The 16772-nt window shown below is 37.6% G+C and overlaps 1 protein-coding gene across 1 annotated transcript in view; it reads left to right on the top strand.

Annotated features, from left to right (window-relative positions):
• Positions 1-3446: 3446 nt before the first annotated feature.
• The window catches only part of tenm1 (teneurin transmembrane protein 1), a 178203-nt gene continuing 164877 nt past the window's right edge, over positions 3447-16772 (top strand). Inside the window, exon 1 of the mRNA XM_072676606.1 lies at positions 3447-3727. The gene's annotated coding sequence lies outside the window, so the exon portion shown is untranslated. The remainder of the gene's footprint in view (positions 3728-16772) is intronic.

Here is a 16772-nt window from a genome sequence, read left to right as displayed (position 1 = left end):
CTGGTCAGCGAAAGGCTCCTGTCAACAGCTATTAAAAGCTGAGTACAGAAGGTGCAGTTTTTACACAGTTTCATATTTTAATTCTTTGTTCCACCTTAAATGATGCAGCAGCTACATTCTGGGGCATGCATATTTTAGGGCGTGTATTGTTCGGTCCAGCAACAGGATAGAGTCATGTAGTGGATTGATCCCTAGTCGTTTACTGTGTGACGAGCATTTTTAAGGGACTTTTAAGGGAAGTGTGAGATACCCAGCTTTTTTCTAATCTGCTACGACTTTAAAAGTCCTATAGTGTAGCCCAGGTTGAAGGACACACATGAAAAGACCAGACTCAGAAGCTTTTGTTTAAACATAATATGCGTACTTGCATTGAGTATGTTTTTCAGCTGGAAATTGAGCATCTCTGTGAGTGAGTCTGCAGAAATACTCACCTGTGGAAAGTAACCAAAGGTTATCTAGCACGTACTTTACCCCTACACACACACACAAAGATACAACTCATGAGACAGCACTCACTTTGTTTTTATTTACAGAGGTACAGAGTATTCTATGCTGATTTCCGTTTCACTGAGCTTGGATCAAAGTCATAGTCGATCTATTTAAAAACACCGGAGACCACATTGCATCGATCAGCGGCCCGCAACCCTGGAGATCCACCCTCCTGCAGGTTTTACATCTAACCCAAGTCTAACACCTGGTCCAGCTAATTATTAGGCATGCTTCCACCACACGAGCCTTTTCAGCGGTATAGTGGAGTCTGGGCGGATCTGAGTGTGCCTACTCAGGGATCCCCACACACTGTGAACACACACCATTTGCCCCACACTCTACAACTAACTCAGTCAGTATACACTTTATATAATAGACTATGAAGCATAGATTCTATGTCAAGTATGAATGTTGAATAAATTGAACTAATTCATTACAAATTGAGACCAAAATCATCACTATTCAATAATCAGACTCAGAAATACTTTATTGATCCCTGGAGGGAAATTGCAGTTGTTACAGATGCCTCAATTGTTGTATATATATTTTATGAAAATAAAAGGGGCACAGTTTGAATGACTCTTATAATAAATTGAGTGAGTTATTGCACACATATTAAATTGAATTACAGTACTATTATTATTGCACATATGAACAGTATAATTTAAGTATTGCACCGATAAATAATGATCATATAAAGAGGGGAAAAAATGTTTTTTGGGACCCTTTTTGAAGGGTTCTATAAAGAACCCTCTACAAGGCATGTTCCATATATATTAAGGACCATTTATTCAGGCAAACATATTTAAAGGATATGCATCTGACATTTAAAAAAAATAATATTGTAGCAAACAACATATCTCTATGTAGAGATGTAGTAGAGTAAAGGTGTTATTGTGTGTTATTCTCTGCTCTTTGTGTTCATAGCCGGGCTGGCTAGCGAGCGTGCATGTTTGTCCCGCCTTGTGGAAACTTTGGCCCGGCCCAAGATTGGTTTTGCCCTCTCTAAGAGGCAAGACAGTGACCGCCTACACAGCATTGTGGATGCGAGAAACATTCAGATGACCATCCTAATGTTCCTCCACCAAAAAAACAACAAACAAAGACCAGACAAGAACCAACGCTGGGCTAACTTTTCCCAGATGCAGAAGACTTGTCCCGAATACACAAGTCTGTACCTAGGACTGATAGTGGGCTCGTTTAGGGGAGGGGCTCATTATCACTGGTTTGCTTTCACACAGAATTCTTCCATATGAACTGTGGATAGATTGCACAGTTTCGTATATCACTTTTCTGCATGCATTTTAGCACAATAGTAGGTCCTAGGTTTATTAGTTTATCGCCTATTTTCCTTACAAACACTCGAGAGGTGAAGAACAGCACTTTCTGGACGTTTTATGACATTTCACTGTGCAGGAACACCTGCAAATGAGGAGCCGTTCTCGTAGGAACAGGTTTTTAGCCGTGCAAGCAATGAGTGGGAGTCACATGAAAAAATGAACCAGTCCTGTAATCCCACACGCGGCACGGGTGCAAATAGCTTTCACACCTGCAGCGAGCCGCACCAGAGTTTACTAGAAGAGAACCCCAGACCACCGATTTTAGGAGGACCAGAGATATGTGCTGTGTGAAAATGCACTAAGAGCTGCTGAAGGCCTCTGACATGTGGCCACTAAGTAAGTAAGTAAGTAAATGGGTGTCTGGCTGGAGTAATCATTGTAATATTATCAATCAAATGACATTACGAAACAAACTAAACAAACAAAATAATAATGGCCAACATGTATATCCTCTTGCTTGGCTATTGGACTTACCTCATCACTTAACTTCATTCACAAATTTAGATTTGTCTAGCAGCCGCTTTCTCTGGGCTTTACATCACCGTGCTGAGGACATGAATAGAAAGAGGGAGGCGTGGCTGATGGGAAGAGCATGGCCGAATATGGAGTGTTTGCTTCGGTTGGAGATGCTAATCTAATAAAACAAGCACATAACACACACACAGGTGCATCTCTGGATGTGTTTAGATGTGCATATGGTAATCAGTCTCCTTAAAGGTCAGTATACATTATATACCTTCAATCACTTCAGTAAATGTTGTTAGTTAGCAACCACTTAGCAACACCATAATAACCACCTACCAACATTACCGCAACCACTTAGCAACATCCTAGTAACCACCTAGCAAAACCATATGGACCACTTAAAAAAAAAAAAGAAAACTGTGTGCTGTGGCAGCCTGGCAACCTCCTGGAAGTAGGAACTTATTTATTATCATCCATCTATGTGTCTGCCAAGCCTGGTTATGATGTCATTACACATGTCAGATCCTGCATAATCCCCCATGAAAGTGATTCTGACTCTTCTTATTCTGATTTCCAGTTCATAATCCCTTTAAATTGGTCTTTGTTTGGCTTGATGTGTCTGCTCCGTGATGGAGAACCTGTGGTATAGCCACATATGTTTTTGAGTTCATGTCACCAGATTCAAAGAGCCCTTGTATATACTTTACAAGGGTGAGCAAATATTATTAGATCTTTAAAAGGCACGTCAGTGACGTCTTTGTGCGTTACTGTCCACTGCATCCTTGGCTGCTACAGCCTATCAGTCATACAGTGTCAGAAACCACATAAGCAAGTCTATTGGATATTATACATCCACGCTGTTTGAGGAGAATATGTGATGATTCAGACAGGCAGTTCGCACTACGCTAATTGGTGTACATAAGCGTCCATTGCTTGTTACATTAGCCTCGTAGCTTCAGTGTAGCACTAAAAGAAGCACCAAACGTCTTGGCTGTAAGGAGGAGGGACTGTGTTTTAATGCCCCGCCCACCCGCGCGTGGCATTAAACCTCTGCGTGGTGGCGATGGGCACGCCCCCTTTCTCCTCTCTGAGGTGGGCGGGTGCCGGTGGGCGGGACTTTGTTCCTTCGCCAGTGACGCCGCGCGAAGCAGCTCGTTCGGCACAGGGGATCAAAAAAAAAGCGCTACGAATATAACCCCCCCCCCAAAACACTGCGCGCGCGATGAAGCTCGAGACGAACGCTGAACCAAAGAACGACTGCGAGTCTCGCACTCAACGCCGCGCGCGCTGCACGCTAACGGAGCATCATCTCAGCCTCAGCCAGGACTAAACACACACACACACACACACACACAGGCGGATTCACGGATTCTTCTGGACGGGAGCGCAAGAGACGGAGGAGCACGAGCACGAGCACGAGCACGAGCAAACCGGTAAATACACACACACACGCACATTTATGTATATACACTGTGATCACGAGCACAGAACACCAGCACACACACACACGCACGGGAAACTGAATAACGCCCCAGAAACACCACGAGTCTTATTAGTATTATTAATATTGTTAATGATGGAATTCTGTTTGCTTCGGCGCGGGGTGGATTTTATCCTGGCGCTGGCATGCCGCGCGAGACATGCATGAGCACGAGCAGACCGGGTCTTGAAACCCACACACACACACACACACACACACACACACATTCATATTGTATGAGGTTTACTATTATTAGTTCTTTGTTATTAAATGTGAAGGACTGGTGGTCTCGCGCTTCATTAATGGAATGGTGGCATTGATCAGGCACTGATGATGGATAGTGCTGATTGGTTTTAATGAGGCGCTGCAGGGCGGGAGTGGAGCAATTTATTATTTATTATTAATATTTATCCTAATATTTATTATTAATAAAGATCTGATTATAATCACACACACAAATGAGATCAATTAGATCAGTATCAACATGTTTATTGTGAACTGATTTGGGCTGCATTCCAATGACAATGAATATTAGAAATACCATATTGATCAATACTGTATATACATATATATATATATATATATATATATATATATATATATATATATATATATATATATGAATGAATTGCTTTGGTCAGTTATTCAAATATTCTTTTGGTCAGGGTTGAATTTTGTATTTGTCAATATTTTGTACTGATCAGTATGTTTTATTGCTCTGTATTATATATGGATTTGTATCTTGTATTGATCAGTATTTTGCATTGATCTGTACTTTGCACTGATTTGTATTTTTCTATTGAACAGTACTGAATTTTGTATTGATCGTTATTTTGTATCAATCATTATTTTAAATTGATCAATGTTTTGTACTGACCAGTATTTTCAAATATTATCAATATTTGTATCACGGCTATATTTTGTGTATATTGGTATTTTGTATTAATCAGTATTGAATTTTGTATTGATTGTTATGTTTTATTGATCAGTATTGCATTGGTTATTTATTGAGTCCAGTTTTGATGCTTCATTTTAATCGAAGCTGTCATTTTGTATCTGGTGTGTGTGTGTGTGTGTGTGTGTGCCACCTGGGTGTCTCTGCTGCGTGTGTCAGTTTAGTCTGTGTTTCTGAATGATTCAGACAAACAGTTAGACAGAGAGAGGGGAGGGGGTAGGGAGGAGAGGCGGGGTAGGATGAGGGGGAAAGACCCTAAAGAAGAGAGAAGAGACTGAAAGGGAAGAAGAAAGGAATAGAGGAAAGACGACTAGAGGGAGGAAACAGAAAGAAGAAAAACGAGAGGGAAGAAGCGAAAAGAGGAAGTGAGAGAAGATGCGAGAGGAAAGAGGAGAGGAAGAAAGATGAGAGGAGACTAAAGAGGCAGGGTGAGAGAAAACAAGAAGGAGAGGAAAGAGAAGGGAAGGGGAGGAAAAGAGTAGCAGACAGGGGGAAAGAAAGGGGAAATGAGAGCTGAGAGAAGAGAAAGAGAGGGAAGGTGGAAAGAGGAAGTGTAGGAGGAGGAAAGGAAGAAAGAGCTGCACAGGAGAGGAAGGAGGAGAGGCTCTGAGACTATAGTGGTGTATTAGAGCTTCAGCACACGGGCAGAATATCAGATATATTGTGATTGCAGTGCTGCTGCTGCTGCTGCTGCGTGTTGCCAGGGTGATCTGCAGTGCTGTAATAAACACATTGTCTGCTGAATCGGGAATCTTCATGTTAAAGACTTTATTATAACCAAAATCACCACCATTTACTGTCCTATTGCATGACTATTCATCAAAACACACACAAAAACTCATCCGCAGCTGTGACCGGTCATTTGCAGCAAATGCAAAGGGCTTGTCTGACCGGTCAGGGCTTATTTGCATATTGCATTCACCTGCTACCGTCATGTGAAAAGCTTAATCTCTTGTTTTTTTTTGTTTTGTTTTTTACATAATTATTTTACATAATTAAACATAAATTTGATCTTCATTTATCAATATTAAGAGATGAAGGTAAAATATAAAATAACTAAACTAAACTCATTAAAAAATATTTCTAAAATGAATTAATTATATTAATTATATGATTAGGATGTGTATTAGAGTAGATTTTGGAGGAACCTGTCTTACCTAATCATCAGACATGTAGTTTGGTTTGCTCTGGATTATTGAAGTGAGTGGGATTCAAAGAGCTCTCTGAGGCCTTCAGAAAGAAGGTTGTAGATGCAGATAAGTCTGAAAAATAGAAATCAGCCATTCCACTGTCTTAAAGAGACCAAACAAGTTGGATTTTCATGGGAGGTGTACAAGAAGGAAACTCATGCTGTCAAAAACAAACAAACAAACAAACAAAAAAACATAAGGGCAAGACTAAAGTTTTCCAGAAAACACCTAGACCATGGCCAGGACTTCTGGAACAATGTGCTTCAGACAGATGAAGCTTGAGTCTTGATGTGTTTTTTTTTGACAGCAAGGGTTTCCTCCTTGCTCACCTCCCATAAAAATCAAACCTGCTTCTTCTCTCGGTGGTAGATGCTGTAGTTTGACATCAACTGAGGCACAAGCTATCTTTAGATCCCATGATGGCATTTTAGGATTGTTGGAGATATTGCAGTCTGCTTTTGGGCTGAACTTGCCAGGACAGCCTGACAGAGATATTTTTCCCAGACCTCCTAGACTCACCTGCATCTACAACCTTCTTTCTGAACCTTTCTTCAGATTTATGTGTTTATTTATATTATATACCTCCATTATATACCTCATTCACATGAAGATCAGATGTCCATATGTTTAAATATGTTCAAAAAGAGAAATGTTTTCATGAGGTGGCTTAACCTTTTCACATGACTGCATATAGCATTATATTGTTGTTAGAAGATTTAATCATACGGCCCTGATATAGTGTTCACCTTTATTGGCATTATTTTGAGTTGGATGTTGGATGTTGGCTTTTCTTCTGTTATTATTGGTGAAGTCTATTTTTATTTACATCTGTGTTGGTACAATATTACATTTGGACTTTATTGCCATCATTGTGCTTATATGGTGTGTACATATTGTCCCTTACAGTATTTATATTAATTTTTGTTATTGATAATATGTCTTGCATATAAGCAATTTTATCCTCATCAGTACCCAGTTTTTCTGCCCAAGAAATGACCAGCCTATGCACTTTGCCAAACTGAGTTTTCCAGACCCAATTAATTGTGACGTTCTGTCATACGCTGAAATACTGATGACAGATAATATTAACCAGTATTAATGACTCATGGATTTATTAAAAATAAAAATAAACCATATCATGGTAAAATAAAACCATGTAAAGTACATTCAGTACCTTACCTAGCATTAAAATAATGTAAAATAAAAAGTAGAAAAGTACATAGCACAAGTTGGCCCCCAGCTATAATATTTATGTACTAAAACTGTGATTTTCCCCTGCTTATTTGAGTTGAACCAGTATAAAATCTGAAATGGAAGCATAACATTCACTCAGAATGCAAGCGCTTTTCCATGTAATGCGTGTTGTTTTGGGTTACAGAGTGTGTCGAAGTGTTGAAGTGGTACTCACTCACTCCATCATAATGTCTGTAGTGCTACAGTGGCTTACAGAGTTTCATGAAGAACTTAGTTTAGTGAAGTTTCACTTCAGCAGAAATGCCAAAGAAATGTCAGTCTAAAACCCTGTTTACACTTGGCATTAACATCTGATCACTGGTGATCCATCCAAGACACATTGCGATTACACTTGCTCTTTTCAAGTGTAGCTTCTGCATCCAGATAATAATCATGAGTAGAGTTATGTTTACATTTGACAGAATCTATGCAGGCTATGCATTGTTTTACGGTAGAGATGCTCAAACATCACTTTATGCAGGTCTTATAAGTTAAGTCTCGGGTTTCTATGTGCAAGTCAGAGTTGCGTCTCGAGTTTCTAGGGTGCAGGTCTGACGTTTCTGTTTTGTGAGACGTAGTAAAATCTCAAGTCTCAGGGATGTGAGTCTGAATTAAGGCTAAGGCCTCTGGGAGATAACGTTTGGGTCCAGTCTAAGTCGAGGTTTGAGTCTGAATTAAGGCTGAAGTCTTTGGCTGACAAGTTTGAATCCAGCCAGTTGAGGCTTGAGTTTCCGGGGTGTGAATCTGAGTTGAGGCTTGAGTCTCTGAGGTGTAAATCTGAGTTGAGGCTTGAGTCTCTGGAGTGTAAATCTGAGTTGAGGCTTGAGTCTCTGGGGTGTGAATCTGAGTTGAGGCTTGAGTCTCTGGGGGTGTAAATCTGAGTTGAGGCTTGAGTCTCTGGGGTGTGAGCCTAAAGGCTGAGGAGACAAGTTTGAGTCCAGTAAAGGGTGAGTCTGAGTCAATTCACAATTCAGTTAAGGAAGAGATGTGAGTCTGTTGGCAGGGTAAAACTGTGAGTCAGTTAAAGAGGTGTTCAAGTCAAGTTACAAGTCAGTCAAGAAGCTGTCTGAGTCGGGTCGTGAGTCAGTTAATAAGTCGTGAGTCACTGACGTGCAAGTTGTAGTTGAGATGTGAGTCAGACAAGAGCGAGTCATTTGAGTCTCCATGTCTGATAATAGCTAAAGCTCAGCTGAAAGGAAAGACCAATACAGCTTTAAATATGATGTTATTCAAATCAATAAAATATTGCAATTCTTTCAACAATTTAGTATTTAATCTAAAGGCACATGTATAAGAGATATGTTCACCTGCTCACTAAAGAAGCCAAAGGAGCAAAAAGCAAAAAATGCTTTGTACTGCACACTGTGTGTGTCTGTGTGTGTGAAGTAATGCTTACCTACAGTTCTATACACTGTATTCTCTATATTCCCTTTGATTCTCTGACTCTCTTTCTGCGTGTGTGAGTGATTTTTTTTGTGTCTGTGATTGTGTGTGTGTATCTTAGCAGTCTCTGGCGTAGTGAGTTAGTATCTGTGCCAGTCAATAATAGGGCCTGTGTGTGCGTCTGTGTGTTTGGCAGAGGTGATGTAATAACAGTTATGGCTCATATCTGTGTGAATTTAATAACCGATCACAGTGGAACCTCGTTAAAGCAGCTTTATTTGTGAATTTACCTTTATTCACACACACACACACACACACACACACACACACACACACACACACACACACACACACACACACACACAAACTACCATTTAAAGGCTAATATAGATAGTATGGAGACAATTTAGAAATGGTAGATGAACCAGAATGATATGAACATTAGTATCCAGAATGAAGTTCTAATAACAATAATATCCAGAATGAAGCTCTAAAACACATTTTATCCAGAATGAAGTTCTAATAACAATAATATCCAGAATGAAGCTCTAAAACACATTTTATCCAGAATGACGTTCTAATAACACTAATATCCAGAATGAAGCTCTAATAACATTAAAATCCAGAATACAGTTCTAATAACATTAATATCCAGAATTAAACTCTAGTAACATTAATATCCAGAATGAAGCTCTAATAACATTAATATCCAGAATGAAGTTCTAATATCATTAATATCCAGAATGAAGCTCTAATAACATTAATATCCAGAATGAAGCTCTAATAACATTAATATCCAGAATGAAGTTTTAATATCATTAATATCCAGAATGAAGTTCTAATAACATTAATATCCAGAATGAAGCTCTAAATCACATTTTATCCAGAATGACATTCTAATAACATTAATATCCAGAATGAAGCTCTAAAACACATTTTATCCAGAATGACATTCTAATAACATTAATATCCAGAATGAAGCTCTAAAACACATTTTATCCAGAATGAAGTTCTAATAACAATAATATCCAGAATGAAGCTCTAAAACACATTTTATCCAGAATGACGTTCTAATAACACTAATATCCAGAATGAAGCTCTAATAACATTAAAATCCAGAATACAGTTCTAATAACATTAATATCCAGAATTAAACTCTAGTAACATTAATATCCAGAATGAAGCTCTAATAACATTAATATCCAGAATGAAGTTCTAATATCATTAATATCCAGAATGAAGCTCTAATAACATTAATATCCAGAATGAAGCTCTAATAACATTAATATCCAGAATGAAGTTTTAATATCATTAATATCCAGAATGAAGTTCTAATAACATTAATATCCAGAATGAAGCTCTAAATCACATTTTATCCAGAATGACATTCTAATAACATTAATATCCAGAATGAAGCTCTAAAACACATTTTATCCAGAATGACATTCTAATAACAATAATATCCAGAATGAAGCTCTAAAACACATTTTATCCAGAATGACGTTCTAATAACAATAATATCCAGAATGAAGCTCTAATAACACTAATATCCAGACTGAAACTCTAATATCATTAATATCCAGAATGAAGTTCTTATAACATAAATATCCAGAATGAAGATCTAATATCATTAATATTGAGAATGAAACTCTAATAACATTAATATCCAGAATGAATCTCTAATATCATTAATATCCAGAATGAAGCTCTAAAACACATTTTATCCAGAATGACATTCTAATAACAATAATATCCAGAATGAAGCTCTAAAACACATTTTATCCAGAATGACGTTCTAATAACAATAATATCCAGAATGAAGCTCTAAAACACATTTTATCCAGAGTGACGTTCTAATAGCAATAATATCCAGAATGAAGCTCTAGAACACATTTTATCCAGAATGACGTTCTAATAACAATAATATCCAGAATGAAGCTCTAATAACACTAATATCCAGACTGAAACTCTAATAACATTAATATCCAGTATGAAACTCTAATATCATTAATATCCAGAATGAAGTTCTTATAACATAAATATCCAGAATGAAGATCTAATATCACTAATATCGAGAATGAAACTCTAATAACATTAATATCCAGAATGAAGCTCTAATATCATTAATATCCAGAATGAAGTTCTAATAACATTAATATCCAGAATGAAGTTCTAATAGCATTATATCCAGAATTAAGCTCTAAAGGACATTTTATCCAGAATGAAGTTCTAATAACATTAATATCCAGAATGAAGCTCTAATATCATTAATATTCAGAATGAAGCTCTAATATCATTAATATCCAGAATGAAGCTCTAATATCATTAATATCCAGAATGAAGTTCTAATAACATTAATATCCAGAATGAAGTTCTAATAGCATTATATCCAGAATTAAGCTCTAAAAGACATTTTATCCAGAATGAAGTTCTAATAACATAAATATCCAGAATGAAGCTCTAATATCATTAATATTCAGAATGAAGCTCTAATAACATTAATATCCAGAATGAAGTTCTAATAACATTAATATCCAGAATGAAGTTCTAAAACACATTTCTATCCAGAATGAAGTTCTAATAACATGAATATCCAGAATGAAGCTCTAATAGCATTAATATCCAGAATGAAGTTCTAATATCATTAATATCCAGAATGAAGCTGTAATAACATTAATATCCAGAATGAAGTTTTAATATCATTAATATTCAGAATGAAGCTCTAATATCATTAATATCCAGAATGAAGTTCTAATAACATTAATATCCAGAATGAAGTTCTAATAGCATTATATCCAGAATTAAGCTCTAAAAGACATTTTATCCAGAATGAAGTTCTAATAACATAAATATCCAGAATGAAGCTCTAATATCATTAATATCCAGAATGAAGCTCTAATAACATTAATATCCAGAATGAAGCTCTAATATCATTAATATTCAGAATGAAGCTCTAATAACATTAATATCCAGAATGAAGTTCTAAAACACATTTCTATCCAGAATGAAGTTCTAATAACATGAATATCCAGAATGAAGCTCTAATAGCATTAATATCCAGAATGAAGTTCTAATATCATTAATATCCAGAATGAAGCTGTAATAACATTAATATCCAGAATGAAGTTTTAATATCATTAATATTCAGAATGAAGCTCTAATATCATTAATATCCAGAATGAAGTTCTAATAACATTAATATCCAGAATGAAGTTCTAATAGCATTATATCCAGAATTAAGCTCTAAAAGACATTTTATCCAGAATGAAGTTCTAATAACATAAATATCCAGAATGAAGCTCTAATATCATTAATATCCAGAATGAAGCTCTAATAACATTAATATCCAGAATGAAGCTCTAATATCATTAATATTCAGAATGAAGCTCTAATAACATTAATATCCAGAATGAAGTTCTAAAACACATTTCTATCCAGAATGAAGTTCTAATAACATTAATATCCAGAATGAAGTTCTAAAACACATTTCTATCCAGAATGAAGTTCTAATAACATGAATATTCAGAATGAAGCTCTAATAACATAAATATCCAGAATGAAGCTCTAATATCATTAATATCGAGAATGAAGCTCTAATAACATTAATATCCAGAATGAAGCTCTAATATCATTAATATCCAGAATGAAGCTCTAATAACATTAATATCCAGAATGAAGTTCTAATAACATTAATATCCAGAATGAAACTCTAATAACATTAATATCCAGAATGAAGATCTTATATCATTAATATCCAGAATGAAGTTTATAAAACATTAATATCCAGAATGAAGCTCTAATAGCATTAATATCCAGAATGAAGTTCTAATATCATTAATATCCAGAATGAAGCTGTAATAACATTAATATCCAGAATGAAGTTTATAAAACATTAATATCCAGAATGAAGCTCTAATAACATTAATATCCAGAATTAAGTTTTAATATCATTAATATCCAGAATGAAGCTCTAATAACATTAAAATCCAGATTGTGTTATTTCTAATGGTACCTTCGTTCTCTCTCTCTCTCTCTCTCTCTCTCTCTCTCTCTCTCTCTCTCTCTCTCTCAATCCCCTCAGTACTTTAAAGTGTACAGCATTTTGTCCACTGTGGCCTTCCACATTTTTCCACGTTGACTCTACCTCTCCATCATCTAACAATAGAGGTGCAAACCTCAGGGCCTGTCTGTCCTCTCTCTCAAACACACACACACGCACACAGACACACACACCTACACCCACACACACATACATACACATACATGCACTAAATACCCAAATGTTTGTGGACACCACCTCTAAAGAATGCATTCAGCTACTTTAAGTTGCACCTATTGCTGATATTGATGTGCAAATGCACACACATACACATACACATACACACCTTGTCCAATAGGACATCTGGAGCAGATAAACACAACTCTGTAGTCGGGGTTGAGGTGGGGTGGGGATCATCCAACGTCCTGATCTTATTAACATTCTTGTTTCTGAATGCAATCAGATTCTCACAGCAATGTTTCAGAAATTTAGTAGAAACAATGAATGAGGAGCTGTCCCAATACTTGTGTCCATAAAGTGTACTCTATATTACAACAACGTGCACCCACTTAATGAGAGCACAATATTTTACTGCGCTCACGCAAATGCACACACACTTTACGTGATGAAATTGCCACACCTGTTTTATTCACAAACAGACACACAACACATGCCCCCTCATACACTCAGATCATTAAAGAAAATAATAGTAAATTGAACACACACACACACAAACACACACACACACACATATATATATAAACAGAGAATGCGTCGCTGTGCACACATTATACAAATACACACGCACACTGCTAGGCTAAATGATAGGATATTGCTATTCTCTCTCACACACACACAGCCATGCTGACACAAAGTGGTACAAAACTGCATGCACACACACACACACATCTTTGCACACATATAATGCTTGACTATGCTCTAACTTCTTACAGGTGATAATCTAATTGACATTTGGTAGCGTTTTACAGGTGTTATACATGCATTAAGCACTGTTCATGACATATTCATGAACAGTACAGTTACAGAATAATACTGAACCCTTCATTACTTTCATTTATTTATAACAGTCCTCTGGTGTAATGGATTGAAACTACAATCAGTGGTGTTTATATTGTAGAATTCAGCCAGAGTAATGTACTGTTTAAATATGTGTTTACTGGTGTAAATCTGCTTTCAGGATGAGTTATGGGGCATGCATGTTCACACTGCACATAGTAAAATAGATCAATATGTAGAATCAATCCGCTCTTTCTGCAAACTACCATGTTTTTATGGCTGTACACCTGGAGGACAAGGCTTTCACACTTGTTGGATGCGCTATGTTTTTCTTTCCTCAGAGTAAGCGCAAATGTGAGATCATTCTCAGCATGGTTTGGATCGCAAAGTGCTTATTATTGTTTTTATAATTCGGTCAGGGGAAACCTTTATGTGTTCTCTTGTTCAGAAAGAGTTTCTGACACGAACAGAAAAAGAAATTTTTTTGTTTTCATCTTCATTGCATCAAGTAAATGTTTTAAGCACCATGTGGATGAATGAGCCTGTTTACACCTGGCATTTTTAGCAATCAGATAATGCTCAGATTAAACCGTATAGAAAAAAACAGGTGTGAACACCCCCAAGACGCGCTGTGATTGGAGGTGGCCAGAGATGGATCTCGTCCACATTTTATACAAATGTAAACGGAATCCAGTCAAAGTAGATCTTGAAACTATCCGGATACAAATCACATGTAAATGCCAGGTGTAAACAAGCCCAAGCTGTCAATGTAATCATGGTATTGTACTAGAGCGTAACTGTACCGTTCACTATAGTTCAATGAATGCTGGCATGTATAATTACTGTAAAGCATTGCCCATGTTTTTTTAGCACACACCCATACCATTTAAACTCCCTCACACACACACACACACACACACACACACACACACACTCCCAAACATATTCCCTTATCTCTACAACAGCGAATGCAGTCCAGAGGACTCCATAAGTCATTGTTAAAAGCCACTCTCGGCGGTGAGCCAGTGTGCTATTGTTGCGCTAACCACCATCTTAACTCAGGTGCTTTCTTTCGCGTTGGCCACCACATATTGACAGCCTCCATTGTTCATATAGACTGGGCTAAGCCATGGAGCTGTTGATGTGTTAATATGCTAGCTGACGTTTAGCCGCTGGTCTGTTTTGGTAGATAAGGCTTCATTTTTTTATGAATACGCATTCTCAAGTCTAGCATGTGTCACACGCTAGCTCTCAGGCTGTCCTAAGATTAAGTGCAGTGCAGTGACTTTGAGATTAGCCGCTAACGCGTCAACCTCTACAGCTGCTGACAGATTGCGCTAGGACGTTAGCTTGCATGCTAGTCAGTGTTTCATCATGGCATTATCTCTTCCTCGTTCTTCCTTCCCTCTCTCTTTATCTTTCTTCTCTTGTTCCTCTGTTGTCCCTCTCCTCTGTTTTTATAACCCTACTTCTTTACCCCCCCCCCCTCACTTTTCCGCTAACTCACCCCCCCCCTCCCATTCCATACTTAATTGGCCACTCTAGATAACGCAGCTTGGTATGTAATTATGAGTGCGAGTGTGCCTTTCTTGAGAAGCTGATTAATGTTGACAGGATGAAGAACTGCATGCAGCATCTTCATCCTCCTTGAAATGCAAAATTTTTACTTGTTCTTATGTGCATGTTCATCGCTTTCCACAGTGCTTGCATGGATACGAGTCAGTCAGTGTAACACACAGTGGGTCATTTTGACTCTTGCACTGAAGTAGTTCTATGATTATGGGGCCTGTAAAAAGGATGTTGACCTGCTTATAGCTGAAACTAGCCAAACATAGATTCATATTTCTAAAATGAAGCCTTTGGGATTAAGGAAGTACAGGCATTGACTTTTTCTTTGTTAGATCTGGCTTTTAAAATTTCTAAACGGGGCCCTGGGTGGTCCAGTGGACTAAGGCGCTGTCACTGTGATCAGAGGATCATTGGTTCATATCCCTAAAATGCTGCCAGCCATCGCCATCGGCAGCCGGGGCCTCGAAAGACCGCAATTGGCCTTGGCCTTGGGCCTCTCTCTAGGGTGGGTAGATGGTGCTCTCCCCCCACAACACTCTAGTGTGGTGCTGTCTGTCACTGGCGTCTGCTAGCCAGGTTGGTTTGGAACACCGAACATCAGAACATTTGAAAAAGAGGTGTGGCTGGCTGCGCATGTGTCGGAAGGGTGTGTTGGTCTCGCGTGATGGGGGGGGGTTACGTATGGGTTGGGTAATTGGTGATCATAAGCAAAAAGAAAATTATACAAAAATGAACTAAATAGGTGCAGATTTAGTAACGTAGAAGCACAGTATTTAATACACTTCAGTATTCCTTTCCCATTGATTTAAAAACTAAAATACTACCAGGTCTCATGCTAAATATAAGCTGGTGTCATTGTCATTTGTGTGATCATCCACGTTGTGTTTTGCCTTTAATTCACACTAGGTAGCGAGGAACCACATAGGGTGCAAATGGCAGGTGGAGAAGGGTTAGCGATGTGAATGCTATGGTTGTGGAGCAGGTGTTCAGAATACTAATGCTCATTTCTGATTAAACCGCATCAGCATGCATTTTGGCTGCTGGGTAGCTATTTCATCGCTAAACCAATCATTACAGCCTGTATGACTTTGGGTATTTCTGCAATATCCACTGAAATGTGAAACATACAGAATACTGTTCTCCTAAGCTAAAGCTATAGTCATAGCTGAAACTAGCCACTATCTAGCTTGTAGTAGAGTTACAATCATCCAGTTGAGGCCTGTGAAAATGATGGCTCTGGGAATATGGCCAGATATATTCCAAAATAGTTTTGCTTTTGAATGTCATGATAACGCTGCACTGGATGTGTGAGTGTGCTTCTTTATGCCCCTTGTAGTAATGTTTTACATGCCCTCATATGAACGCTGACTAGCCACCGTACCCTTTGGATGCCTGGGTGATAATAACATAAAATATTGTATATATAAATATATAAACTTGGTTTCTTGGTTGAGACATTTCACACATTACAAGTGCCATTAAGGAAGTATTGTTACAGTGAGCGGTGCAGTGAAAACAACAAATTCACAAATATAAATATGTTATATAAGATAATAAAATATGTTATGTAAAAGAAAAACATGTTATAAATGTAGTCTATAACAATAATGAA

This window comes from Salminus brasiliensis, chromosome 1, assembly GCF_030463535.1.
Source record: "Salminus brasiliensis chromosome 1, fSalBra1.hap2, whole genome shotgun sequence".
In the NCBI taxonomy this organism is placed as follows: domain Eukaryota; kingdom Metazoa; phylum Chordata; class Actinopteri; order Characiformes; family Bryconidae; genus Salminus; species Salminus brasiliensis.
Note: the sequence above shows the minus strand (reverse complement) of the source record. Positions and strands in the feature narration are given on the sequence as shown.